Source organism: Balaenoptera physalus (assembly GCF_965194825.1).
Source record: "Balaenoptera physalus genome assembly, chromosome: 10".
Lineage (NCBI taxonomy): Eukaryota > Metazoa > Chordata > Mammalia > Artiodactyla > Balaenopteridae > Balaenoptera > Balaenoptera physalus.
In genome coordinates, this window is record NC_138889.1 from 85,808,918 (window position 1) to 85,836,850 (window position 27,933).

General features: G+C 37.6%; 1 long non-coding RNA gene across 6 annotated transcripts in view; it reads left to right on the forward strand.

Moving 5' to 3' along the window:
- The window catches only part of LOC309667800, a 43,531-nt gene extending 16,011 nt beyond the window's left edge, over nucleotides 1–27,520 (forward strand). Inside the window, exons 2-5 of one of the 6 annotated variants that reach the window (XR_014267958.1) lie at nucleotides 2,035–6,436; nucleotides 19,690–20,750; nucleotides 23,688–24,864; nucleotides 26,046–27,520. This is a non-coding gene — a long non-coding RNA (uncharacterized lncRNA). Of the gene's footprint in view, nucleotides 1–2,034; nucleotides 6,437–19,689; nucleotides 20,751–23,687 lie in introns of all 6 variants that reach the window. The other 5 variants (XR_014267959.1, XR_014267960.1, XR_014267961.1 and 2 more) reach the window with 5 other exon arrangements.
- Nucleotides 27,521–27,933: the final 413 nt, after the last annotated feature.

Consider the following 27,933-nt stretch of genomic DNA (forward strand, 5'->3'; position numbering starts at 1 on the left):
TCCCTTGCCCAAGTAGGATGCATGATGCATATGGAGTCTACCAATGAACTATACTTAAAACCAGTGCAGTAAAAGATCAGCACTTATCTGAGTACCAAAAAATGTGTTAGTTCCAAGTGGCAAAAAGTGGAGTCAGAAAGAACCTAGGGATAAGATTTAGCAAATTTGGGTTCTACTCCTGACGCTGCTAGTGACTACATGTTACATACCTCTCAATATTTGTCAAAATATTTGTCAGTGTGTGTGTGTCGGGTGGTGGTGAGCACATGGGACAGGATGGGGCTGGAGGGAATAGAGGCAGAGAGAAACCAACCCTGAATAGTGTTTCCAAGAAGCGAAAAGACTCTGTTATCCTGTCTACGTTCTAATTACATGCGTACTCTACATGCTTTTGATTCTTTAGGTAACTTCCTGTTAACTGCCTTTTATAGCTGAGGAAACCAAAACACATGAAGACAAAGTGAGTTGGCTCAAACTGGACAGCTTGTCAATAGCAAAGCTGAAACCAGACTCTAAGCCTCTGATTTTCTGTGTAAGATACATTTTCCCCCTAAATGAGTTATTTTAACCATGGGTCTCTGAAAATACTCAATCTTTTCAAAGTAACTCTGCATCCCTATAGGTTGTTGCAGATAGCTCTTTTAAAAATTGAAATAACTATGATCATCTTAACAAGTCCATTATAAATTTTGATCCGGTATAGAAAAATATGCTATATTTATATGTTAACTATGTTTTAAATTCCATGGCTATAAAGGAAAAGAATTGTAGATATATAGGAAAAGATTCCATTCTTAATTTTAAAACATATTTTGTTGGGGAGAGGTATGTAAAGTATAGAATAGGAGTCAAAAAACACTGAATCCACTTGTGCAACGGCTGTTCAGGTAAAATTCCTTGGTGAAGCTGGAAACCACTTGAAGAAATGTGTATTTGTATACATGTGGAGGAGTTTGTATTAAACTTGAATCATCTGGTATTATTTTTAAAAACAATATTCCTTTTGGTAAAGTCCAGGAATCAGGTAACAAAGTGTCCCTTTCACTGTGAGAGAAGTTAAATTAGGCCAGTTTTCTTAAATGATTGAAAGACTTATGAAAAATACTGTTAATCCCTATAAACATTGTCTTTCTATACACCTCTGTAAATGTATTTTTTCATAGTAGTTGCTACATTTGTAAAGAGGTAGGTGAGTCAGAAACAAAATAAATGCTATGGGGAAGGTTATTTATAGACAAAAGTAATGAATAAGCTAAACTCCAAATTAGTACAGCCCTAATAATGCGTTCTACTTCTCTTCCAAATCTCGATTGATTACTATTTTGTAACAGACTTTCTGCATATTATAACTCACTGATGCCTTGGTGTTGTTTTCTGCAGCAAAGAACTCTTTTTTTCTTTTCTTTTTTGATGGAATAAAGGTTAACCAAATTTTATAGCTTAAACTAATTTTTGAAGACCAGAATTATGCCATTGCTATAAATTATCTTAAAACTATATGTACATAAAGATTGGCCATTTAATGAATGTATTATTCTTTGTTAACATTATAGGTGGACTTATATCCCGCACTAAAGTGGTCATAAATAATACAGCAAGTGCTAATATTAAAAGCAGGTTACTATTAAAACCAGAATTTTGTGGCGCATCTTAAATACCAGCATTCTCAGGGGTCTAGTTAAAAAAAAAAAAGGCAACAGAAAGTCACGGAGCAGTAGTTTATTCCTCCCCCCCACCCGCCCCCAATTCATCTGGCTAAGTTTTGTGGGGCTTTTTCTTCTCATGAAAATTATTCTGTCACATCAAGAGCGTGTGTATGTCTCTGGATCTGAATTGCATGTGAATTATACCTTGAATAGATTCCCCAAATTGGAGAAGCGCAAATGTTCCCCTTCTGAATATTTTAGACTTGTATGAGTTCTCTCATATTTTTGTTTTTGTGCAAGGCCGCTTGTAAGGCGGCCTGGAGTCTTGAATGCTGACAACCTCCATTAGCATTAATGCTGTTCTCTTATCTCCCCTCGCTCTCCTCAGCTCCCCCCTCGCTCTTTCTTGTCTGACGGTTCCCTGACACCGTTGACAAGGCTGACACCACCAATCAGCTTCGACTCAGCAAGGTCACTGTTGAGACTTGACTCGTGATTGGCTGCTGCGCTTCAGCGTGTTATTACTGTCTGATTTGATCGGAGGCAGGGGGTGGTCTCCAATCAAACAGAGAAAAGGTCCTAGAGAAGGTAATTAAATCCTGTCAGAGGCAATTATCGGTTCCAGGGCCATGACTCTGGCCCTGAATGCAGATGATCTGAAACTGTATTCTTGTAGAAATTCAAGAGGGCTCCTGGCATGGTTCAGCTAGGCATAAAGGAAGCAGCAGGCTTTCTGCAAACAATGCAGCTCTGTGTTATGAACCTTTCTGCCTTTTTTCCCCTTTCCCCGAAGACTTCTGTTTTCACTGATCAAAAATATTCCTTTTCAGGTCACATTCTAATTAATTTAATAGACAAGGTTTTCCTTTCTGGTACATAAATAATGACAAGTTTTACTAAAGAACTTCTGCCCCCAACACGGGCTGTAACAAACAGCCTTTATCAAGGCAAACCAAAACCTTTAATAGAAGGACACTAATCTGTAGTTTGGGTGAAGGGAGAAAAAAAATTTTAAAGCCTCTAATATGGATGTTCTAGAAGCCTGAGGTGGATCCTGCCCTGTTTATACCTTCCCGTGCTCATGATGGAGTTTGCTGCTGTGACAAATCTTGAAGTTTCTCTGACGTAGTCTAGTGACGGCAGTGTGCATTTAATGACTACAGTTTTTAAAGGACAGAGAAAAGCTGCCACAGATTTCACTCTGTGAAGAAAGGACTTCTCCTTACCCTTCAAAAGAATATTTAGGAGAGTTAAAATTTTAAATTGAGCCTGGGAAATAAAAACAGAAAGAGTGGAATGTTGTATTTTTTTTAAATTTTACTCTATTTTATTTATTTATTTATTTTGGCTGCTCCGCATGGCATGTGGGATCTTAGTTCCCCGACCCGGGATGAAACCCTTGTCCCCTGCACTGGGAGCACGGAGTCTTAACCACCGGACTGCCAGAGAAGTCCCAGGAATGTTGTATTTTTAATTGGGAAGAGAAAGCTGAGATAAACTCCATAGGTGCCCTTCTGCTCATCTATAGACAGAAGACTTTGGTTTTGCTTCCTGTGTGATTTCTCTTCAATTGTTATTAAATAAGCTTTGAAGTATGGTTTTTGCCCAAAGAACCCAGCCCTAAAAAGTAAACCTCTCTCCCCTTCCTGAATCATTATTAATTGTTCTCAGTGGTATTAACCAGTTTAGCATGAAAAATATTTGATAGGAGGAAGGTACTTCATTAAGTGTCTATATGCTCACCCTACTGGCTTTAACAGACTTTATGAAATATCACTCTCAATTATTGTCAGTCTTCCAAATGGATAGCCTTGATTTCAACCTTTGTGTTTGTGAGACTGGGTATTACTTTTTCCAGAAGAAGATGTGCAAAACACCATTAAAACAATTTCTGTATTGTTGCTGATGAATCAGTTTAACCACCAGGGTTTCTCCCGAGGGAACAGTTAACTTTCCTCTAATCTTGGTTGTTTTCTTTGTTTCTAAAACACCATATTCCTGACTTTTTTTGGTGAAACATAAACAGATGCTTTAAGCAAAACAGCATTTAAAAAAAGATGTCCCTGCTATGAGTCCCTTAATCCGGATGAGGTATCAGCCTGGGAAAGAAATTGGTGGGAGAAGATGTTAATAATAAGGAGAAGTGCTTTGGACACTGGTCGCCTGAGTTAAAAAAAAAATCTCAAGTCCAAATCTGCACACATGACTGTGAAAATGATGTTTAATTCATCCCATATTGCATTTTTGGAACATCAAAGGCTTCATCAACTTCCCTAATAAAGATAAAATAGATAGAGAGATAGAAGCAAACTGCTCAAGAATCTGGCAGCATATTTTAGATCATCAGGTTTGCTACTATTACAGAACTATCTCACTTTTCCTCCATGTGAGTGACAACTCTGTTTCATTTTTCATCTAGGGTGTTTATTTTTATTTGACCAACCATTGTATATTATTGTGTCATGAGATTATTTTGTTTTGTTTTGTACTGTAGTGGTAGCTATTTTACTGAAGACACCCCTTCTGAAAGAAATATTTATCTGTGAAGAAAAGAAAATTTTTGTAAATAAAACAAAAGGAAAAACATTCGAAATATTTTCAAATTATAAATAAATTATAAATAGTAATTAAGATCAGTGCTCCTAAAAGAGGGGAAAAAAGAAAAAAAGAAAACCTGGGTCACATGTGCCTCTTTTACTGGAGTCCTCTGTACTCCAGGTATCTTTATCCTTTTTGCTCTAGATGCATCTTTCCAGCTCCCTCACTTGATTGGGAGCTGCTTAAGGATAGGGATGGTGTCCTACTCCATCCGGTGTACTCAAAAGCCAATAAATTGAAGACTGTCTTATTCTACAGACCTTTATAGGATGCCCCTATGGGCCTCTGTGAGATGGGACCACTCCCAAGTTGAGATCCTGGAAATCATCAATAACCATACAGTAACATTATTTAATCAGACAAGGGAGTTAACTAAAATGTCCTACTGTGGCATTATGTGATGGCTCTTAGCTGTGTCAAAGTGTTTGATTAGTGCTCTAAATAAAGATGGGAGTTCTTTGTTTTTACTTAATTTTGTGGCCATTGAAGCACCAACCATCAGAACTGCCTTAATGCAAAATATCTGAGATCATTGTACCTTTAAAAAGGTTTGTAAACAGAACTCTCCAGGGGACACTATGTTGTGTTCAATGCTGAAATGTATTTTAAAATTTACAACGATTATGCAAAACATGGAAAATAATTCACATTTATCTCCTTATGTTCAGTTGCTTTGGTCAGTGTTATTGGATTGGGAAGAGTGGATTTGCCTTTTAATTGGTCTTTTCCAGATTTCTGGTGAGATTCCTACCACCACTGATGACAGGAGTATACACAGCCCAAACAAAGCCCATTGAGGTACATTTTCAGGATGGTGCATATGGGAACAATAATTTATGAACAGTAATAGGAGCTGGGTATGCAATTCCCTGCCTAACACCAGCATAAGCGTACCCCACTGATTACTGAGTGCACTGAAAATACTTGAGTAAAAAAAATAAAAGTCATCTGCTGTTCACCTCATTTGTAAGTTGGAATTCCTCGAAAACAATTGGAAAAAAAAAGAATGATGTGAAAATCACGATTAAACATTGTGTACTAAGAACTATATATTTTTTAAAAGGGGGGTTGGCAGTGAAAAATTAGCTAGACCTTGCCACATAGGGAATGAAAAAATTAACTTTCCCTGTTCGGTGATATTGCTGCAAATTCGCTGTGTTGCAAGCTGCATTTCACCCCTCAAGGGATCTGGAAACTTATCAGATTTTATTAATTTATTGGCTCTGTGCTGAGGTGTATTGTAAACCAATTTTAAGTACTTCATTTTGCTATTTATTCACTGCTTCCTAAAAGAAGCAGCCTTTCCTACAAACCCTGAGGGTTTCCATAATCAGTTATATTATAACTTTCCTCAACCTGAAGATATGAAATCTAAATACATTTAAATGTTTTATTTGATGTGGGTGGGTGTCACCTTCATTCCTGATCTGCAAAATTAGGGACATATACTTTCAGCATTGGCATCAGGGTTGGGGATTGAGGGTGTGATTGAAGGAGTACCCCTTCTTCCTATTTATAGTAGGTGGCAGTTTTACCCCTCCCCTTCTTCTGGAGACAAAAATCTGCACATGTGGATGGTGGAGTAGAAATGCTCATTTTAGAAGGAGCATGAAATTGACTGGCAAGGTCAGAGAATGGTGGAGAGGAGGGGAGAGCCGTGGTTTGGCACCAGGAGATCTGAAGGCTAAGAAAAGGGAAGGAAGAAAATGTGGGAGTGTTGATGGGACGAATGGGAGAGAGGTGAGGTCGGGGTGGAGGTGGAGAGAAGAAAAAGAAAACCTCTCTGGTAAATGGAAGCAGGGAAGGGCACCCAACTAGAAGTCACAGGACTTGGTGGTTCTAGATCAGGTTCTGTCCTCACTAGCTGCCAGGGGTGATAGCTGTAATCAGTCCTGCTCAGCACCTGCTCCATTTCCTTCCCTCACCCCAGGGTTGCCAGGTAAAATACAGGGTGCACAGTTAACTCTGAATGTCAGACAAATAAGAATAATGTTTTAGTAAAAATATGGCCCAAGTGTTGCATGAGGCATACTTATACTAAAAAATGTATCCCATATTTATGTGAGATTCTGATTTTATTGGACATCTTGTATTTTCTTTGCTAGATCTGGCAACTCTACCGCCCTGACCCACAGTGATATCTGGAGCTTCGTGCAGGAAGATGCAGAGGTTCTGTAAACATGGGGGCCAAGGTCAGTGTCAGTCTGAAAATTGCCCCTTGGTCAAATTTCTGCTAAGAGCCTTGAGGTTTGTTTATTTCTTGCCTCTTACCCCTGTCATCTTTAGATACCACCGCAAATATTTTCTCTTTCATGTTTTAATACCTAAACGCCTCTGTCCTTCTACTGCCCTCCAATTAGCCACTCTCTTCCTCTCCTTCTCTCAGCTCTTCCCACAGTGTGTCCAGGAATCCACAGTTCATTATTGTTTATCTACATGTTTGAGTTTCCTCCTCTCTTAATGGAAACGCTGTTCTTCCCTGAGGATCTTACTTCCTTTGTAGCTGTCTTAAGTGGAGACCACTCTCTGTGAGTTACTCCAAGAACTATGGAGCGAGGACACAGAGGGGACATTCTCACTGTAACTTCCAAATCCCATGAGAGCCCATTCCCTGTCTTTACCACACTCTTCCCTTCTCTGCTGGCAACTTCTCATCTCCTGTTCATTCTCCATAGGTAATAAAGCCTCTGTCAACTGCCTCACCCAAAGACAAGTGAGTGAGGCCGTTCTAGACCATCCTGCCCCAGCAGAGCTGCCAACCAATGACAAAAGTCAGCTGATTCCACCTAGACTAGAAGAGCTGCCCCAGCCTTTTTGGCTGTCCCTGTCATCTCAGCCAACTCACAGAACATGAGCTAGATAATAAATAATTGTGGTTTTTAGCTACTAGGTTGTGGGGTACTTGGATCATCTTTTCCTTTTTATATATAAATTCTATCATTATCCTTGAGAATTTCAGTGTCCATATATTTTACAGACATGCTTTCCTTACATGATTTGGCTTCTTCATCTTTGAAGAACTTTACCTTCATTAAAAAAAAAAATACAGCTAACATTAATGGTTAGGATATGGAGAAAGAGGCAGAAGAGGATAAGGGGGAGTGGGACCAAGTCTCAAAGTTGTAATCTAAAGGATTGAAATATTTTTTGGATGGACAGCAGAAATGATGACAGGCAAGTTGGAAACCTTCTGTTGAAGGATAGTCAAGTCTAGACAATTTAATCAAACTTCTCTGTCTAAAAAATATCTTCCCCTCAATCTGCCATGGGCCATACTCCCCCAAATATTGATAAATACTCAAGCCAAAAAAATGAACAAGGTTTGGTTCAAATAGGCTGTAATTAAAGAATGTCTATAATTGTGGGGACTCAGTCTAACAATTGTGTGATAATGATGAATTTTTTTCATTTTTAAATAATTGACACCTTGAGTTCTGAAGAGATGAGATGCCAATAGATACATTTCAGTGCCTTCCAGAGAAGAGATAAGAGTGATAACCTTCAAGTGGTGGTAGAGGTAAAAAGAAGGAAATAATATGGGGATAATGGGAAAGGGAGATAAATTTTACGAGCTCGTAAACCTAATGAAGAATAGGCATTAACAGTGGAGGAAGATGCTGAAAAGAATGGACTCTATTGGGCATTTCATCCATTTTATGAATCAATAAATTCAACTCTTTGGGCCTTGTTTTCTTCCTTTGTAAAATCAGTGAGTTAGACTAAAGCTGGGACAGCAGATTTTTGGCATGCTTACTACAACTCTCCCTTTCCATGACCAGGTCAGAGTTTGATAATCAGTTATAGCCCATTCAGCTATGTCCTGTACAGCTTGGATGTAGCTTCTGAATCTCTTTTGGTCTAGCAATCCAGGAAATGCCATCAATACAGTAGAGGTAACATCTGAGATGAAAAGCTCTTCCTTTACCCTAGACTAAATTATTGCAAACAACCTTTGGAATATTAAAATTCATCATGCTTAATATGGAAAAATCTAAATGCTTCTTTCCATCTCTGCTTTAGGAGATGACGCAAACAGTGGCATATTATATATAACCTGGACACTCACATCAAATTACTTCAAGTTCTAGAAAAAAAGTCAATAGAGATATTTGTTCTGTTTAATCTACTTTTCAAAATTCTAAACATGGGAAACCAAAAAAGACATTTAAATTGAATTTTCTCAAGATGAAGGGGAAAATTGATTTCTGACATGGCTAACCACCACATTATCAGATATATAGATTTCAGGGAACCAATATTCAATTTCATGAGCTTTTTTTCCGTTCCCATATATGTCATATTGTAAATCCATTTTGAAGATACCATGATAGTTTTAAAAAATTTATTGTTGTTTCATTGGATTTTTTCCTAAAGCAGAACCCAAATCTAGCCTTGAAAACAAGTTTCCTCAAAACACAAAAACCAACCCTTCTCTCAAAGATCATCTGCATCTCTCCTCTTTGTTCTAACAGAAAGTTGCACTTCCCAAATTATGCATCATGTTGGAAAATTGTAGTAGGGTGACACCCAGTTAATTTTTTTAAAGCTTATTAACATATCTTGAATAATCTTACCCTCTGCCTATGACACCAAAGTTTGCAGAAATGTAGGCTAACTCATGTTTTGAATTTTGTTCCAACAAACAATCTTGAAAAAAGCCAGTATTGAATATATATTGAATACATAGTTGAATTATAAGAAAAATCTGACTATCTTCCTAAACTCACACTTTTTGGGGGGTCATTTCATACTTTTAAAAATTTGTTTTGTTCTCTTCAAAAATATCATCAATGCGTAATGTGGAAAACTTCAAAAACACAGAAAATAGAAAGGGAAAGAGTGACTCAAATTTCTTCCACCCCAAATTTGCCATGCTTATCACACTTTTATGTCCTTTAGTATTCCTCCCTCCCTTACTTCCCTCCCTCCCTCCCTCTTTCCCTCCCTCCCTCCCTCTCTCCTTCCAGCATCATGAAGCATCTATTGTTTTTATTGTCTCTGTTTTACCTTCAGGAACATACTATGAAAATGCTTCCACATAAATGCATATTCCTTCTCAATAAGTTTATTAAAGTAAATCTTACAATGCACTGTACAATTTGATGAGTTTTACAAATGTATACAACCACATAATCAACACAATCCAGACAGAGAACTATTCCTCCTTCCAGTGAGTTCTTAACATTACCTCAAAGATAACTCATGTTTAGTTTTACCTGTCCTTGAGCTTATTTAAATAGAATCATACAGTTTGTAGTCTTTTAGGTTTGGCATATTTTCCTCAACATAATGCTTTTGTAATTTGTTCATGGTGCTACACATAGTTCCACCGTTTTTATTGCTGAGTGGAACTTCATGTGATATATGAATATACCACAATTTGGTTAGGTTTTGCATTCTCCAGTTAATAAACATTTGAGTTATTTCCCAGTTTTTTGCTATTTTGAGTAAAGCTGCTGGAAACATTCTTGTACAAGTCTTTTTGGAACATATAAATGATTTTAAGTGGTTGCGTAGTATACCATTGAATCTGTATACTATATATACAACTCCTATTAATTCAACCCCTATTGTTGGTCAGTAAATTACTTCCTGTTTTCACTAGCATAAAGAATGCTACGGTGTAAACCTTTGTGAATTTTCTTGCCCCCCCTTTTTTATTATGGTAAATACACATAACATACAATTTACCATTTCACCTTTTTAATTGTGTAGTTCTGTGGCCTTAAGTACATTCACATTGCTGTGCAGCCATCACCTAGATATATCTCCAGATATATTTTATCATCCCAAACTGAAACTCTATACTCATTAAACAATAACTCCCTCTCCCAGCCCCTGGTAGCCACTATTCTACCTTCTGTCTGTAAATTTCACTGTTCTAGGTACCTCATATGTGTGGAATCATACTTTGATTGAATATTTGTTCCTTTGTGTCTGATTTCACTTAGCATACTGTTTTCTGGTTCACCCAAGTTACAGCATATATCAGAATCTAATTCCTTTTCAAAGCTAAATAATATTCCACTGTATGTCTACCACATTCTGTTTACCCATTCATTCATTGATGAATGTTTGAGTTGTTTCCCCTTTTTAGCTACTGTGAATAATGTTGCTATGAACATTGGTATACAAGTATCTATTCCAAGTCTCTGCTTCCAATGCTTTTAGGTGTATGAATGGAAATGGAATTTCTGGATTATACAGTAATTTTATGTTTCATTTTTTGAGGAACTTCCGTACTGTTTGCCACATTTTACTTTTTTACTCCGTGGAATGCACAAGCATTCCATTTTTTCCACATCCTTGCCAACACTTATTACACTTACTGTTTTCTGTTTGTTTGTTTTTGGATAATAGCCATCCTACTGGGTATGAAGCAGAATCTCCTTGTGGTTTCCACTTTGTGAGTTTTTGTACATAACTCTGAACATATCCCTGATTATGTGTTTAGGTGAAGTTTCTAAAAACATAATTCTTGTGTACAAGGTTCTGTCCATTCTGAAGTCTCCTAACATGCGTAGTCACACTTCACTGCAGAAAGGTTATGCTGATTTATGCTATCAGCAGTGATATGAATCCTTTTTACTCTGGCTTTTCATTTCCTTTTAGACAAGTCTAAATTATTCTAAATCATTCACTTGATGGTTTCCAACATCTGGATATTTTGCTTTTATTACGGCAATTATTCAGTTATTTGGAAGTGTTTCATATTTTGCATACTAGAGATCACTGATGGTTGTGATGATGACCACTAATTAACTGCTATCCATCAATAACTTGAAACCTTTTATTAATTAACTATGATTCATCCATATTTTGTAGATTGTGCCTGCCTTGCTCTTCTTGTTCTCCATGTAATGCTCTGTCTTCTTTTTTTTTTATATCGGTACAAATTTTATTTTTTTATGATTAGAGGATTTAATATCTACTCTCTTAGCAGCTTTCAAATACACAGTACAGTATTGTTAGCTATATTCACCATGCTGTACGTTACATCCCCAGGACTTAATCATTTTATTTTAACCTCCTTCACCCATTTCACCCACCCCTCACCCCAGCTTCTGACAACCACCAATCTGTTCACTGTATCTATGAACTTGGTGTTAATGCTTTTGTCTTCTTAAAAAATCTTGATAAAAAATAGTAACAATAATTATTCCTTGTATTTGCATAGAACTTTAACTCTTTAAACTCTTCCACACATGTTATGTTCTTGGAGTGTCATAGCAACCCTTCCAAGTATGGAGGTAGGAAATGTACTCTTTTAATCATTATTATACGTGAAGAGGCTCTAAGGCCAGCCAACCAGTTAGTGGCATAGGCAGGGTGGAGACTGAGTGTCTCAATTCCTATTCAGAGCTCTTTCTTGGACACTTCAAAAGCTTTCATAAATATGTGAAAAAAAGTCAGTTTTTAAAAAAATCACCATATGTATAATATTTAATGTAAAAAAGTGAACTCCAGTAGAATTTTCCACTTTGTCAGGCTCAACACATTTAATTTTGATATGATGCCAGGATTTAATGAGGAAAGGTGCATAATTTCATCATTACTCTGAAAATAGACATTTCAAAGCAAGCATAGTGGACCAATTAACTCATCACGGAGAGATGATAGTTTTTTTTTATGATTAATCAGCTTTTAATTACTTAAGACTCATAGAACCTTTCAGAAAGGCAGGAAAAAAACTTTCCATAAAAATATCTAAAGATAAACCAAAGATGAATGTATAACATTTGATATCACTGAATGCTCACAGTGGCATTTGTGGTTTTCTTGAGATTTTAGTGAAGTACTGTCAGTCTTTCCTTAGTATTCTGCATTTGACTTAGATGTGTATGTTTCAAATGACAATATTACCTCCTTGACCAAGCTTTGTCAGTCTCCTCCGAATCCTATTCTCCTGGAGGCTTCAGTGTTTGGAATTCTGTGTTCCTCTTTACATTACCCAATGGTAGCAAGAATCTTGCTAAGTCACTTTAGCAAGAAATCCCACCCTGGATATCTGATCTCCCTCAATATCTGATCAAATCTTATCCCCACCGTTCACCTTGGCCTGTCTTCATATTTTCAACTTCTTCATGAGTTTTTTTCTCAAAAGTGTTGTACTGTTGCAACTGTCTAATGTTATTCCGTGTCCAGTAAGACATTTGACCTTTAGGGTAGGAAAAAAAATCTCTGTAATGCTTTCGTAGTTGTGAAAAACTTATCAATATGAAAGCTGTCATGCCTTTAAAAATTAAGTTAGGGGGTAAAAAAAATAGAATCCAAATTTTAAAATTTACACTCTTGTAGTATGAACAAGAGGTAAGAGTTTTTCAAATTTCAAGTACAGCTGCTTTCTGTAGAAATGACATTCCTGCATGGGTGTCTGCTGACTCAGCTTTGGCTTTAGACCCAGAAGCCCTGTAGAGGTAAAGAAATTTCTAGCTCATGGCTGTCAAACATATTAAGACATTCTTTTTTTCCTTCCAGTTTTATTGAGATATGATTGACATACAGCACTGTGTAAGTTTAAAGTGTACAGCATAAGGATTTGACTAACCTACATCATGAAATTATTACCATAAGAAGTTTAGCAAGCATCCCTTACCTCGTACAGATTCAAAATTAAAGAAATAGAAAAAAATTTTTTCCTTGTGATGAGAACTCTTAGGATTTACTTTCATATGTAACATATTGCAGTGTTACTTATATTTTTCGTGTTGTACATTTCATCCAGAGTATTTATTTATCTTATAACTAGAAGTTTGTACCTTTTGACCACCTTCATCCAATTCCCTCTTCTCCTGCCTCGTCCTCTGGCAAGCACAAATCTGATCTCTTTTTCTGAGTTTGTTTGTTTGTTTGTTTGTTTTTGAAGTATAACTGACCTACAACACTATGTTAATTCCTGTTACACAACGTAGTGATTTGTTACTTCTATACATTTCTAAACAATTACCATGGTAAGTCTAGTTATGATCTGTCACCATACAAAGATATTATATAATTATTGACTGTATTCCCCACACTGTACATTTCATACCTGTGACTCATTTATTTTGCAACTGGAAGTTTGTACCTCTTAATCTCCCTCACCTACTTCTCTCCTTCCCCTACACTCCGCCCCTTTGGCGGCCACCTGTTTATTCTCTACCTATGACTCTGTTTCTGTTTTGTTATGTTCATTCATTTGTTTTGTTTCTTAGATTCCATATATAAATAAAACCATACAGTATTTATCTTTCTCTGTCTGACTTATTTCACTTAGCATAATACCCTCTAGGTCCATCCATGTTGTCACAATGGCAAGATTTCATTCTTTTTTATGTCTGAATAATATTCCATTATATATATGTATGTATGTGTGTGTATATATATATATATATATCACATCTTCTTAATCCATTCATCTATTGATGGGCACTTATGTTGCTTCCATATCTTGGCTATTGTAAATAATGCTGCAATGAACATAGGGGTGCATATATCTTTTCAAGTTAGTGTTTTCATTTTTCTTGGATATATACCCAACAGAATCAAATTGGACTACTTTCTCATACCATGCACAAAAAATAAATTTAAAATAAATTAAAGACTTAAGTGTAAGACCTGAAACAATAAAACTTCTAGAACAAACATAGGCCGTTCACTCTTTGACATCAGGTCTTAGTAATATTTTTTTGGATGTGTCTCTGTCAAGGGAAACAAAAGAAAATATAAACAACTGGGACTACATCAAAGTAAAAAAGCTTTTGCACAGTGAAGGAAACTATCAACAAAACGAAAAGACCACCTACTGAATGGGAGAAGATGTTTGCAAACAATATATCTGATAAGGGATTAATATCCAAAATATGGAAAGAACTAATATAACTCAACATCCAATACGAGTCAATTGTATGATGGTTGTAATGGAAGTCATGAAAAGTGATGAGGTCAGCTGCGGGGAGATTAGAGAAAGAAAACGAAGGTGCCTAGGACAGAGGCTGGAGAAACTCTTATCATTTGAGGGTCAGGTAGTTTAGTGGTTAGACAGTATGTGACACCAAAGAATGTGGCATTACAGAAGCCAGGTGTATTATTTTCCAGGGGCTGCAATCGCAGCAACTGTGTGGCTTAAAACAACCTGAGTGTATTCTCTCATAGTTCAGGAGGCCAGAAGTCTGAAATCAAGGTGTTGGCAGAAATTGGTTCCTTCTTAGGGGTTCAGAGAGAGAATGTTCATGCCTGTTTCTTAGCCTTTGGTATTGCCAGCAATCCTTGGTGTTCCTTGGCTTGTAGACGCATCACTCCTCTCTCTACCTCTGTTGTCACATGGAGTTCTCCCCTATATGTCTCTGTCTCTGTGTCTCTTCTTCTCTTCTTATAAGGACACCAGTCGTATTGGATTAAGGGTCCCCTCTACTGTGGTATGACCTCATCTTAACTAATTACATATGCAAAGAACCAATTTTCAAATGAAGTCACATTTCAAGGTTTGGGGTATACGTAAATTTTAGGGGGACACTATCCAACCCAGTACACCAGGGGAAAAGATAAATTCCAAAAGGAGGCAGTGTTAGCAGCATGTGATGCTGCAGAGAGGTCCAGAGAATGGTTTCAAACTTGTCCTGGTTTATTGGAAAGCGGAGATCTGCAGACAAAATTATAGTGGGTTATCCTTAAATCTGAATGTGCAGATTCCCTTCTTGTTTTCAGTCATCCTGAAGTTTTATTGATGACTTGTACTAGAGAGTCTGTCTTCATCTTTGAGAGATGGCTCAGTTGGTGTCCCTCGCGTGGCACTGGGGTCCTGGCTCTGGAGCGATGTGAGAGTACAGATGTCATCTTTGGAATTTCTCTTTTTGATCTCTGCAACCACTTGATTCCCTTGGAGAACTTTCCTTAAGTAATATCCAAGCCCTCTCCTATTTAGAGTGCACAGGGCTAATGGGATCACTAGCTGAGGTGAAATTGTTGCAGATGGTAATGTGAAGACTAATTTATTTTCAGAGGCTTTTAGGAATTCATGTGCTTTTAATGATAGCTTACTATAACCACAAATCCCTCATTTTCATTCTTTAAAGGGAGAGGATATTGCCCATTATTAACAGTAGAGGAAGATAGAGTAGGCGGCTAATTGACCCAGTGAATCTGACACGATTGTGGTGGGGTTATGAAAGCTGAAGAATTTTACTGCGCTCCTAGGATTCTGTCTTATTTTTTATATCGACTTTTTTGACCCCCTTGCAAGCCACTTTCACCTGCTCGTCTTTCTTCCTCAGTCAAGCATCCATCGGCAGGCCCCACAGTGAGGTTGGTTTTCTATGATCCTTTTATTCATCAAAAAGCTGAGACAGCCTTGTGCCCCCACCATTACGATAGCAACTTTTTCTTGGAGAGGGCAAAAATGGGTGGGATTACTTCCTGTCCTTTACTCTGCCTTGGGGCCCTATTATCTGCTTCTTCTTAAGCCAGGGGATGACAGGGAAAAGGGGGGTGGGTAGGGATGGAAAGATGTATTTTCTTTTAATCTTGACATGAAGGGAGAAAAAAAGTCTTCCATAGCCATAAATCATTAATTTCAGGAGGGAAAATGTTGGTTCCTTCCCTGGTCCTTTAAGCCAGCTGGACTTGGTGATATCATATGTCTATAATTTACAAAGGCCAGAGGCCCTGAGACAGTGCTCTCATTTGCTGCAAGTTCCTCTTTCGACCACCATCTCTACTGATGGTGGACTCTTGGTCCTGCTACGCAGATTTATGTTCTGCCTCTGATGAGTTGCAGGTTTATTGTTAGTCTTTCTAGGTCTTAAAGCTTGGATTTCTCTGAGGGGTTTTCACAAGGCTTGCACTTCCAGCTCTTAGAGACCCCAATTCATCCACGGCTCTGCTCTGCCTCATGTTCCACCCATCCCAGCCAGGAAAGCCCTAGAGCTTTGGTACCCAGGACAACAGTCTGGTTCTGAGATCCAGAAGGAGATTTTCATTGTTTCGAAAGTACCACATGATCATTCTTAATGGGAAAAGTGTGGGTTTTAAAGTCAGGCTTATTCAGGGATTGAATGTCAGGCTCTGACCGCTTCTAGTTTCACTTTTTGAAAAAAAAAATTTCATTCAGAAGTACATTCTGAAAACAACACAACAATGTTTATATCTAAAATATATGTATAAAAACATGGACTGGACTATACATACACACTGTGTGATTGTTATTGCTCCGAGGTGAATCTGGGAACCAGATAGTACTAGAGAGGAAATGAAGGGACTTCAGGTTTATCAGTAATGGCTTAGATTTTTTACATTAAAAAAAATCTGAAGGTATGATGACAAAATTAACATTTAAAAAATTCTGATGGTGGGTTTAATATATAGGGAGAATAATATTCTCCCTATTTTTCTGCATTAAGCATCTTTTCATAAGTTTATTTGCCATTTTTATTTCTTCTGTGAATTGTCTATTCGTAATAGCCTCCTATTTTTTCCACTGGATTATTTATCTTTTCCATATTTCCTTGAAGTGATTTGTATATTCTCATACCAATTCTTGGTTAGTTATGTGCATCATGAGTATATTCTACCTGTCTGTGGTTTATCATTTCCTTTTACTTTGGGCATCTTTTGATGGACAGTAAGTGACAGAAGTGATAAACAGAAGTTGATTTATCAAACTTTTCCTTTATGCCTTGATGTTTTGGTATATTGCCTATAAAGTGCATCTTTACCTTGAGTTCATAAAGTTAGCTATTTTCCTATACCTTCTTCTGATAGTTTTATTTTCCCTTGTAGGTATCTGATCAATCTGAAATTAATTTTTTGGCATGCGTAATTTAAAAATTTAATTTAATTTTTTTCTATATGGAAGTCCAATTGTTTGAAACTACTTAATGGTTGGTTACAGGAATGCTATGGATTTTTGTATCCAGAAAAATTACCACATTCTCATACATTTTAATAATCATAGTTTTATTCTATTCTCTATGTAAACAAATCCATAGTATTGCAAATAATGACAATTTTGTGTATTCCTGTCTAAGTCTTATAGACCATATTTCCTTTTCTTGCCTTGTTGTAGTGTCAAAGTCTCTAGTACAAGGTTGAATAGTAGTGAAAATGGTTGGTGTCCTTATCTCATTATTTACATTAATGAGAATGCTTTTAAACTTTTACTATTAAGTAGGAAGTTTGCTATAGGCTTTTGTTAGATATTCCCTTATCAGGTTAAGAAAATTCCCCTTTATTTCTAGTTGGCTAAAAATCCATTTTTTAAATTATAAATGAAAGGGATAGAGTTGTTTATTTCTCTCTTATGTAATATTTGCCATGTGAATGGCTCAAACAGGTGGTTGAATGATGCTCCTCGGGGTCGTTTAAGGACAAAGCAAGTGCTCTGCCTTTCATTAGGCCACTGTTCTCATTGTGAGAAGAGGGAAGAAAGACTTGAAGGGTGAGGCCCAAGATCTTAATTTAAAACCCAGGCCCCAAAGTTACATATGTAGATACCCCTCCCTTTGCACTGGGGGAGAAATTGGTCACAGGGCTACACATAACTGTAAGGGAAGCCAGAAATTGTAGTGGGCAAGAGTCTTTGCCAGAAAGATTAATCTTATGCATTTTTAAAAAATCTTTATTTTAATTATCTGAAATTAACATTGTTGTTTATTTGTGTTATTTTTTTCTCAATCAGTTGCTGGAGTTTTTTTCCCCTTTTATTAGTTTTTTTTCTTAAAAAACTCAAAATGACAGTAGTGGAAAAACTGGCAAAATCCAAAGGAAGTCTGGAGTTTAGTAAATAGTAATGTACAAATGTTGTGCCTACTACCAAGAGTAATACAGAGTATATGAAGACATAATAAAAGTAGTCAACATTTGTAAGCACTTACTATGTGCCAGGCATCTTTCTAGCTATTTTAATCCTCAAAATAGCACCATGAGGTAGTTTCTACTAGTATCCATTCTGTTTTATAGGTGAGGAAACTGAGATGTAGAAGTTAAGAAATTTGTTCAAGATCACGTGGTAGGAAGGGTTGAGTCATAATTTCAACCCAGGCATTTGGACTCTCACACTAGCACTTGGAACCATTGTGCTCCAAATGACCCAACACTGTAGTTATGAAAAGACTTTAGCCAGTTTCAAAGGTGAATGTATCAGTCAGAGTTCCAGCAGGAAATGGATGACATACTCAAAACTGGCTAACTGAGGAGTGTTTAATAAAGGACATATTACAGAGTTTGGGGAAACCAACAAGGAAAGGTGTAATCTTCAAGGGCTGGTAAGAGTGGGGAGCTAATATGACCCTATGACCTGACTAATCTGTAATTCTCACCTTTCCAGAATGAACTTTTCCCTCTCTTCCACTATTATTTCTATGTATCTTACTTTACACCAATCATACAGCTATATTCAATTTTTTAAAAAATATTGCTTAGCCAGACCTAAAAGGGTAAAAGGACGGAAATGGTTATTAGGATGTAGAGAGACTAGATACAGCCAAATGTGAGGGCTGCCAGGTAAAATCTGTGGCATTTGGTTGAGGAATACAGCCAACCTTCCCTGACTACACAATGAGGGAGCCAGAAGAAATACTTCCCTCTCATTTTCTTCCAATCCACCCATCTCCTGCTGTTCTCTCCTGTTGGTTAAACCCAAATGGAACACAGAGAGCCAAGAACCCAGTTGACACAGTCTATAAAGCTTTGCCTCCCAGGGTCCAGAGCAGGATGGGGAATATCTTGGAAGAGGAATAGGAAATATCCAGCAAAGTGAATTTCTCTGTTAAGGAAATCTTTTAGCTCCTGGAATAGTTTTGTACAAAACTGAAATCTCCAGTAAAGTTAGCATATTTAACAAGGTGTTTAAAAAATCCCTTTGTTTTCTTTATTTTCATCACTTTGGGAAAGGAGCTAGGCTTTGGTAAATGCCCCTGCATATTGTCTGCTTAGTTAAATTTCTGTGACAAAAATATTTATATGTCTTTGAGTATGTATATGTAACTGAGTGGATAGAAGCCATATTTTGTTCCCAAAGAGTCATCAACTTAGGAATAGTGGTTCACTTTTAGGCTATTGTGTACAGTCATTACAGTACATAAAGGAATGCTCAAAGTTAGAGGAATTGAAAGTCATTCATGTCTTTAGTGCTAGAAATCAGGTTGATCAAATCACAGAAGTTTCAACAGGTATTTAGAAATTGGATGAACCTTTTGGATTCTCTGGTTTAACTTCCCACTCATTGAAGGAAGGCTCTCTATAAGAAATCCTATAAGATAATTTTTAAATCTATAAATCTATAAATCAAGGGAACAGAACTTCCTGGGACCCTATGACATGACTGATCTATAATTCTCACCTTTTCCAGAACGGACTTTTCCCTCTCTTCCACTATTATTTCTATGTATCTTACTTTACACCAATCATACAGCTATATTCAATTTTTTAAAAATATTGCTTCAACTCATCTAATTTCTTAAATAAACAGGAGCAAGAATATGGTGATGCAGAATGAACAGTGAATTAAAACTCTATTCACCTGTGTAAGTATTTCCTGGGGAGAGAGGAAAAAAAGTTTAGATGCTATGCTTAGTTCAAGCTAGCATATTCACTTGGATGGGCCTATGTACTTTAGTATGTATCAAGCATTGCATTTTACATGTTTCATTTAATCTATACAATAAAGTAGGTACATCGTTTTACAGGTATGGAAATCAATTCATTTCCCATGAATAGATAGATAGAACCAAATCACTTTCCTAATTCTGTCGCATCTCAACCAGTGTTTCTCAAGAGGGTAGAAGGAAAGAGAGGGAAAAATGTCTCCAGAGGGGATGCTTGGAAACATGTGTGGGGCTTTATTTATTTTTTTGATTGTCACATGGTTGGGGAAGGCTATTGGTGGCCAAGGATGCCAACACAATAGTGCCCAATTAAGAACACTGACCTATGACACCCTAAAATAAGGTAGAACACTGAAAATGTTTATGTTTTAGAAGTGACAATTTGAATATTCATACATTTTTTATTTTATGGATTTTAATCATGTATATATGTCTTTTGCTTTAAAAAAAAGTGGTGGGGGAAGAAGTTAGATTTTTATAAAGAAATCGTATGGATCCGGATGAAGAAAGTGGAAGCCAAAAGAAATTACATCATGGTTAAAGTTGGTATGAAGAAGTATATTGCCTGGATCACCAGTATTTATTAGTGTTTCAGGCAATAATTTTTAAGCAGCTGAACTGGTGCTTGAAAGATGTTTCTGGGAAGCCGTATTGTTAAGCTCGTCTCCTCTCTGATAGTGGAAGAGATATAGCCCAGCCATTGGCTCATATGCCTTCTTGTTTATGTCAGATAATGTAAATTGGCTGGGGGGGCGGAGCAAACATTTTGAACTTACTAACAGTCTCCCTTTTGCTGTGATTTGAGAGGTACAGACAAGGAGAAGCATCTTCTTGCATGATTCAGTCTCTGTATTAATCTTCCCTTTTCCAGGCCCTGGAATGCTTACAAAACATTTCCCTGGAGGACACTGTAGGAGGAAGTGAGGTAGGTATCAGGGTGTAAATGAAGTGAGGATGTGGATGTGGGCTCCAGGCAGGCTGACTCCAGAGCTGTGCTCTTAATCACTACAGCGTAGACCAAGTTAAATCCTAGCTCTACCCCTTATTAGCTATGTGACCTTGAGCAGGTTACTTAACCTCATATGTAAAATGGGGGGAATAAGATCACTCATGGAGTTGAGAAAAATTAAATGAAACAATAGGAGTAAAAGTACCTGATCTATAGTAAACATCCAATTAATGCAAAACTATTATGATTATTCATCATTTGGCTCTTTCCTGTCTCCCCAGCTTCTACTTTCTCTTGGCAATTCCACACTGGATATTCTAGTTGTATCAGATGAACTAGTTGACATTTCCAAACCACCTTTTTACTGGGGCTCATGCCGTACCTCTTTTATGAAATAGTGTTCTTCTACTTTACCGGGCATAATTTTATTGTCTTTCCAGGTCTAGCTAAGATGTCTACATACTTCACTTATCAGAACAAATTCCACCTTCTCTTGGCTTCTGTGGCAGCCAGCCAGCCAATATTCTATCCCCAACTCCTCTTTGCTAACATAACCCAGACTTTGCTTAAAGCAGCAATATGCCAAGCCACAGGAAAGATCATGATTTCTCTAAGCCAATCACAACAATACTGTTTCCCACTTTCCCAAACTTCACTATAGCTGGGAGCAGTCAGGTGACTCATTTCTGACCAATAGGCTATGAGGGCAAGTCAGCTGGATGAAATTCTGAGGAAACCTTTGCTTTCCTGCTACAGGGACTTGTGTGGCTACTGCTTTTCTTACCTCCTTTTCCTGTTTTCTTCATTGAAGATGTTAGGTCTGTAGCAGTAGCAGCAGCCATGTGTGAAATGGGCTGCAAACATGAGGGAAAAGTCAAGAGAACTGACAAGAAGTTGGCTCTAATATGACTGAGTTGCTGAACCAATGCTTGAAGCCACCTAACCTCACACAGGTACTTCTTACTATGTGAGAGAATAGGGCTTTCCTTTTTAAGCCATTGAAAGTCAAATTTTCTATTATTTGCAGCTAAATGCACTTCTATTTAAAGAGAAGTAAAATTACTTAAAAGTCAAAGGCTCTGATATTTTTATTTTAACAAATATTATATTCACTCATTGCAGAAAATTTGGAAAATACAGGAGAACTTGTGGTAGATTATTTTATTTTTTTAAATATTTGGGGCCTCTCCTTATGAGAGGAATGCAGTTCCTCATCACAAACATAGGGCATGGCCATGTGGCTTGCTTAGACCAATGAAAGGTGAGGGAAATGGCATGCATCACTTTCAAGAAAAAACCATTTGTTTTAACCTCTGTCTTGAGACTGGAATGGTCCAGGTAGAGGCTTCTCCTTTAGTCATGGATAAGAAAGAAGAGAACGTGGAACAGTGCTGTGTCTAACCCCATGGTGGACGTGAAGATGAACTACAAATGAAATTTGGGGATCATTTCTTCTTAAAGCATCAGTGAACCTAAGCTGACTGATTTAGAACCAGGAGAAGAAGAAGAGGGAGAGGGAGAGGGAAAGGGAATTAGTAATTATTGTTTTCTTCATCAAAATTATCAGTAGTAATTTTCAATGCATGTTTTTAATATTTGAGATGTCATATTTTCACAAAAACTTCCATTGTATAATTATTTCCCCTGCTACTAAAAACCTTTAGATTTTTCTTAATAATTATTTAACATTCCATTGTTCAAAAACACTTCTTATAAACCACAAAAAGGGCATTTGTATCATTATTATTTGGGTGAACACCTTGAGCTCCCCCTTAGAATTCCTTATGTATTTATGCAGCCAAGTACCTAGCACAGTACCTGCTATATAAGCACTCAAAACTTTTTGTTCAAGAGAAGTAAAAAGAAGAACGGAAATGATAAAGTACTGTGGCAGAGATACAATAGGAGGCCTGGGAAGAGTGTCAACAACCTAAACCACATTTTGTCCGATTCTCTATTTCTTTTTGAAGTTTACTGTTTATAGCTTCTCTGTCTGTATCCCTATATCCCATTTCTCACCACCATATTGATTTTTTTAGAATTAAAAAAAAATTTTTATTGGAGTATAGTTGATTTACAATGTTGTTAGTTTCAGGTGCACAGCAAACTTTTATATATGTAAAGTTATACATATACCTATATACATAGGAGGACTTCAGAGAACTATGTGCTTTCTGTCACATAGTTAATTACATAATTCATTCATATTTTTACTCAATACACGTTTTTTACTGAGTAAATGCCTATTATGTGCCAGGTCGTATTCTAGGCCCAGCAGACGGAGCAGTGAATATGACAGACAGGTCTCTGCTTTATGGAACTTTATATTTGGCTAGCGACAGAGGGGAGGTAGGGAACGAAGAAGTTAACAAGTAAATACCAGATGATTTTATATAGAGATGTGCTGTGAAGGAGGTAACACAGGGTCGCGTGAAGAGCATATGGGGAAGTGGAGAATGGAGCAGATGGGTTAGTGTGGGAGTTGAGGAAAAGTCTCTCTCAGGAGGTGACCTTTGTACTGATGGTCCGATGGCAAGGAGTATTCAGCCACGTGAAGATACGAGGCCTAAGTGTGACGAGCAGAGGGAACGGCAGGTGCAATGGCCCTAAAGAGAGAATGAACTTGACATTGTTGAGGAAAAATACAAAGGGCAAAGTGATGAATGAGCAGGAGAGGAGAAGATGAGGTGAGGAGGTCGGCAGACTGTATGTGGTTTTAAAGACCATGGTCAGGACTTTGGATTTATTTGAATAGGGATGGAGAAGCCAGTGGAGAGCTTCACGCAGGGGAGCAAAATTAGAAGAAAGTCTGTTTATAGCCTAAAATGTTCACTTGGCGGCTGTGTGGAACACGGGTTGTAGGAGGGTACGAATGGAAGCAAAGAGACTAGTTGAAGCTTTGCAGTTCTCCAGGCAGCAGACGATGGTGCTTTACACTATGGTGAGGTTGGTGAAGATGGAGAAGAGTGAGTGGACCGGCCACAGGTTTTGGAAGTAGAGGCAGCAGAACTTGCTGGTATGTTGTACAAGTGTTGAGTCTCCTTTGTGTTTTGTGCACTGTTACCGGGTGTGGGCACGGGGGTCAAAGGGTTTCACTTGGAATCCCGGTTCTACCTCTGACTAGCTGTGTGATTTGGCACAAGCTATTACACTTCTGTTAACTTCCACTTCTGCATCTGCCAGGTACCTCATAGGGTTGATTAAATGAGCTAATGCCTGTGAATTGTTTAGCACAATACTCGGCTCATAAGCAATGTTTGAATAAATTTTAGCTGTTATTATCCTTAGGACTATGCAATCTAGAGCATTTTGTTCAAAGACAAGTGTGCTTAAACCACTTGGCTTGAAGTGGGTAGTGAAAAGATGTGGGGCGAGTAATGCAGGAAGTTTATCTCAGGAGACTTCTGTCTCCCCGAGGGATAGCTTCTGATTTGGCTCTAGACTAAATGGCTGGAGATGTAGTCCAGTGATAATTCAGTGCAGGATATAAAAGGACTGTTCAGGAAGAAGCATAATACTTTTTTTCATCTTTGGTAATTCCCCCTAAGATGCCCCCTTTTATTCTAGCACATTATTCATCTGTAATATAAAGGAGATAATGTGGAAATTAAAGTGCTAATTTCAGCTGTTATGGGAATCAGGCCACAGTGTGGGGATTAAGAGACAAAAGAACAGGAAAATAAAAATCTTCCCAGCTAGGTTGCTTTAAGCCTGTGGATTTTTATGAACAATTTGCCTAACATTGAGAAAATGCCCCTTTTGTTGGTAAATTTCTGAACACCTAGAGTTTAGTGGCACTCACAGTAATTCATGGCTCCATACATGGGTTACAAATGTTTACCTGATAGACTGTGAGAAATGCTGAAGGCAAGGTGAGCATTCTAGTCTGCCTCATTGTTAGATTTTTGTTCACTAATAGTAAAAGCTGCCATTTACTGAGTGTTAGCCACACACCAGGTACTGTTGCTAACATACCCTATGCTGTTTAATTCTTACTATACCCCTATAACACAGGTATTGATATCTCCATTTCAGAGAGGATAAAATCGAGGCTCAAAGAGGTGAAGTAATTGGCTCAGAGTTACACAGAGTAAGTGTTAAAGCTTGGGTTTGAACCCAGATTCATCTCTAAATCTTGGCTTTTTAAAAAAATTGGAGTATAGTTGATTGACAATGTTTCAGGTATACGGCAAAGTGATTCAGGTTTTTTTATATATATATGTGTGCGTGTATATGTATATATGTTCTTTTTCAGACTGTTTTCCATTATAGGTGATTACAGAATATTGAATATAGTTCCCTGTGCTATACAGTAGTATATAGTAGTGTGTATATGTTAATCCCAAATTCCTAATTTATCCCTCCCCACCTTTCCCCTTTGGTAACCATAAGTTTGTTTTCTATGTCTGTGAGTCTATTTCTGTTTTGTAAATAAGTTTATTTGTATCATTTTTTAAGATTCCACATATAAGTGATATCATATAGTATTTGTCTTTCTCTGTCTGACTTACTTCACTTAGTATGATCATCTCTAGGTCCATCCATGTTGCTTTAAATGGCATTATTTCATTCTTTTTTATGGCTGAGTAATGGTCTATTGTGTATATCTGTATCTATATCTATATATAGAGAGATATATAGATATAAATATATCACATCTTCTTTATCCATTCATCTGCCAGTGAACATTTAGGTTGCTTCCATGTCTTGGCTATTGTAAATAGTGCTGCTGTGAACATTGGGGTGCATGTATCTTTTCAAATTAGAGTTTTGTCCAGGTATATGCCCAGGAGTGGGATTGCTGGATCATAACTCTATTTTTAGTTTTCTAAGGAATAAATCTTGTGCTTTTAACCACTATATTTATAATACCTACATCTGCCAAATGTTTTATTAGACTTTGTATAAATTATACACGTGCCTTATGTGAAATATAAACCCATGAAAATAAAAAAATATACTTTCTATAGGAGTAAAGGCAAAGAAATTTGCATATCATAATTCAGGTGGGCTAGGATACCTTGTTTGTAACTCACCTTTAGAATCACAATCTTATATTGTTCATCACTTGCTGTATGCTTGAATGCCTAAGACTGTCTTTATTTTTTTTTCTAAGTTAAAAATTACCTGTCCTGCAGTTTAAAGGCAAGTGAACAGAAGAAATAAAGCCTGAAATATTAGATTCAGATATGGCTTGGTTTTGTCTTCAAATTACTCTTCTAATCACTTCTGGCCATGAACATTGTCAATTTGACATTTTGTTTATTTCAGAGAGAAATCATATAGACCAAAGTCGTGATGTCAGAAGAGTCAATGGAAATCCTCCCTACTCTGTCTCATCCCAAAGAAATGTGCAATGGCTCTGCCTTCTCCTTCAGTTCACAAGTGGAAAATGTCCTACAGCTGCGCTCTCCAAAATGGTAACACTAGCTACCCGTTAGCTATTGAACACTTGAAGTATAGCTAGTCCGAACTGAGGTGTACTTGTAGTGTGAAATGCACACCAGATTTTGAAGACTTAATATCACAGAAAAAGAATGGAAAATATCTCAACAATCATTTTTTACTGATTACATGTTGAAACAATAATACTTTGAAAACAGTGGGTTAAATAAAATAGATTATGAAAGTTAATTTCACTTGTTTCTTTTTTCATTTTTTCATGTGGCTACTGAAAAATTTAAAATTGCACATGTGGCTCACCTTATTTTTTGCTTGATAGCGCTGTTCTGGAATCCTATATTTAACATATTTGTTTTCAGATCCATTTTTGAGGTTAATGGGGGAAGAATTCATGCCCTCAGATATACCAAGAGTGACTGTATAATGGTCCACTTCTGATATAGTATAAAATCAATACCAGACCCTTGTCTAATTGCCAAGGGTAATAAACTCATGCTTTAGTAACACAAAGCCAAATCTCTTCTTGGGCACTCATCTGAATTATGTAAGGCATCCAGGTCTTGCAGTCATGCAGGCCTGATTTCAAGTATTGAATAGCTTTATGACCTTGAGTATTAGCCACCTCTGTGTATCATTTCACATCCTCCCAGCCCCACCTCTTGTTTAGCCACTGCTGTCCTGGCCACTTTGCACAGGCTTCAGCCAGCTTTGCACAGGTGAAACAGGACAGTGCATTGCCACACTCCACCTATATCTCTAGCTTCTTACTCTAGGGCTTAGCTGTGGGGCACCCATGGGAATACTCTTGGCTTTGTATATGCAAAACTAGAAGGGCACAGGAGCTAGCACCTGTGGGACCACCTTGACCTGTCAGGGTAGAAAATGATAAATTCTTCTTCCTTTCCAAACCCAGGTGCACAGTTCTATGACACACTCACAGACCTCCTTGGAAGGGCCCTGCCGAGTCAAGCTCTGTCCCCTTTGGAGGTGGCCGACTTCATAATGCATCCTTGTATTGGCTTTTCCTTCTTCCCTGTCCCATTCCTGGTGTCCCTCAGCCTGGTTCCCTGGCTCACTTCCCAAATAAACTACCTGCACATAAGCCTTTGTATCAGGCTCCGCTTTAGGGGGGACCTAAGCTAAGGCACCTTGCATAAGTGAGGTGCCTTTATGGATCTCAATTTTCTCATAAGTAAATTGGGGATAATAATATCTATTTTAAGTGTTGTTGTGGGAATTAGCGAGAATGTATAAAACTCCTAGCAGATAATCATAGCCATGATTATCTTCTCCCCTGACATTTCTTTTTTTTTTTTGAAAGTTATACAATTTTTTTTATTTTTCTTATTATGGCTGTGTTGGGTCTTCGTTTCTGTGCGAGGGCTTTCTCTAGTTGTGGCAAGTGGGGGCCCCTCTTCATAGCGGTGCGCGGGCCTTTCATTATTGCAGCCTCTCTTGTTGCGGAGCACAGGCTCCAGACGCGCAGGCTCAGTAATTGTGGCTCACGGGCCTAGTTGCTCCGCGGCATGTGGGATCTTCCCAGACCAGGGCTCGAACTCGTGCCCCCTGCATTGGCAGGCAGATTCTCAACCACTGCGCCACCAGGGAAGCCCCGGCCCCCTGACATTTCTTAAGGCAAAATTCCATGTGGATGGCAAAATACGGTCCTTTAAAGAAGTTCTTTCACATGAGCTCTGGGAAAGGCAGTGGTTTTGAAAAAAATTTTTTTTCTGGGAGGGAAGGTCTCAACTTTACC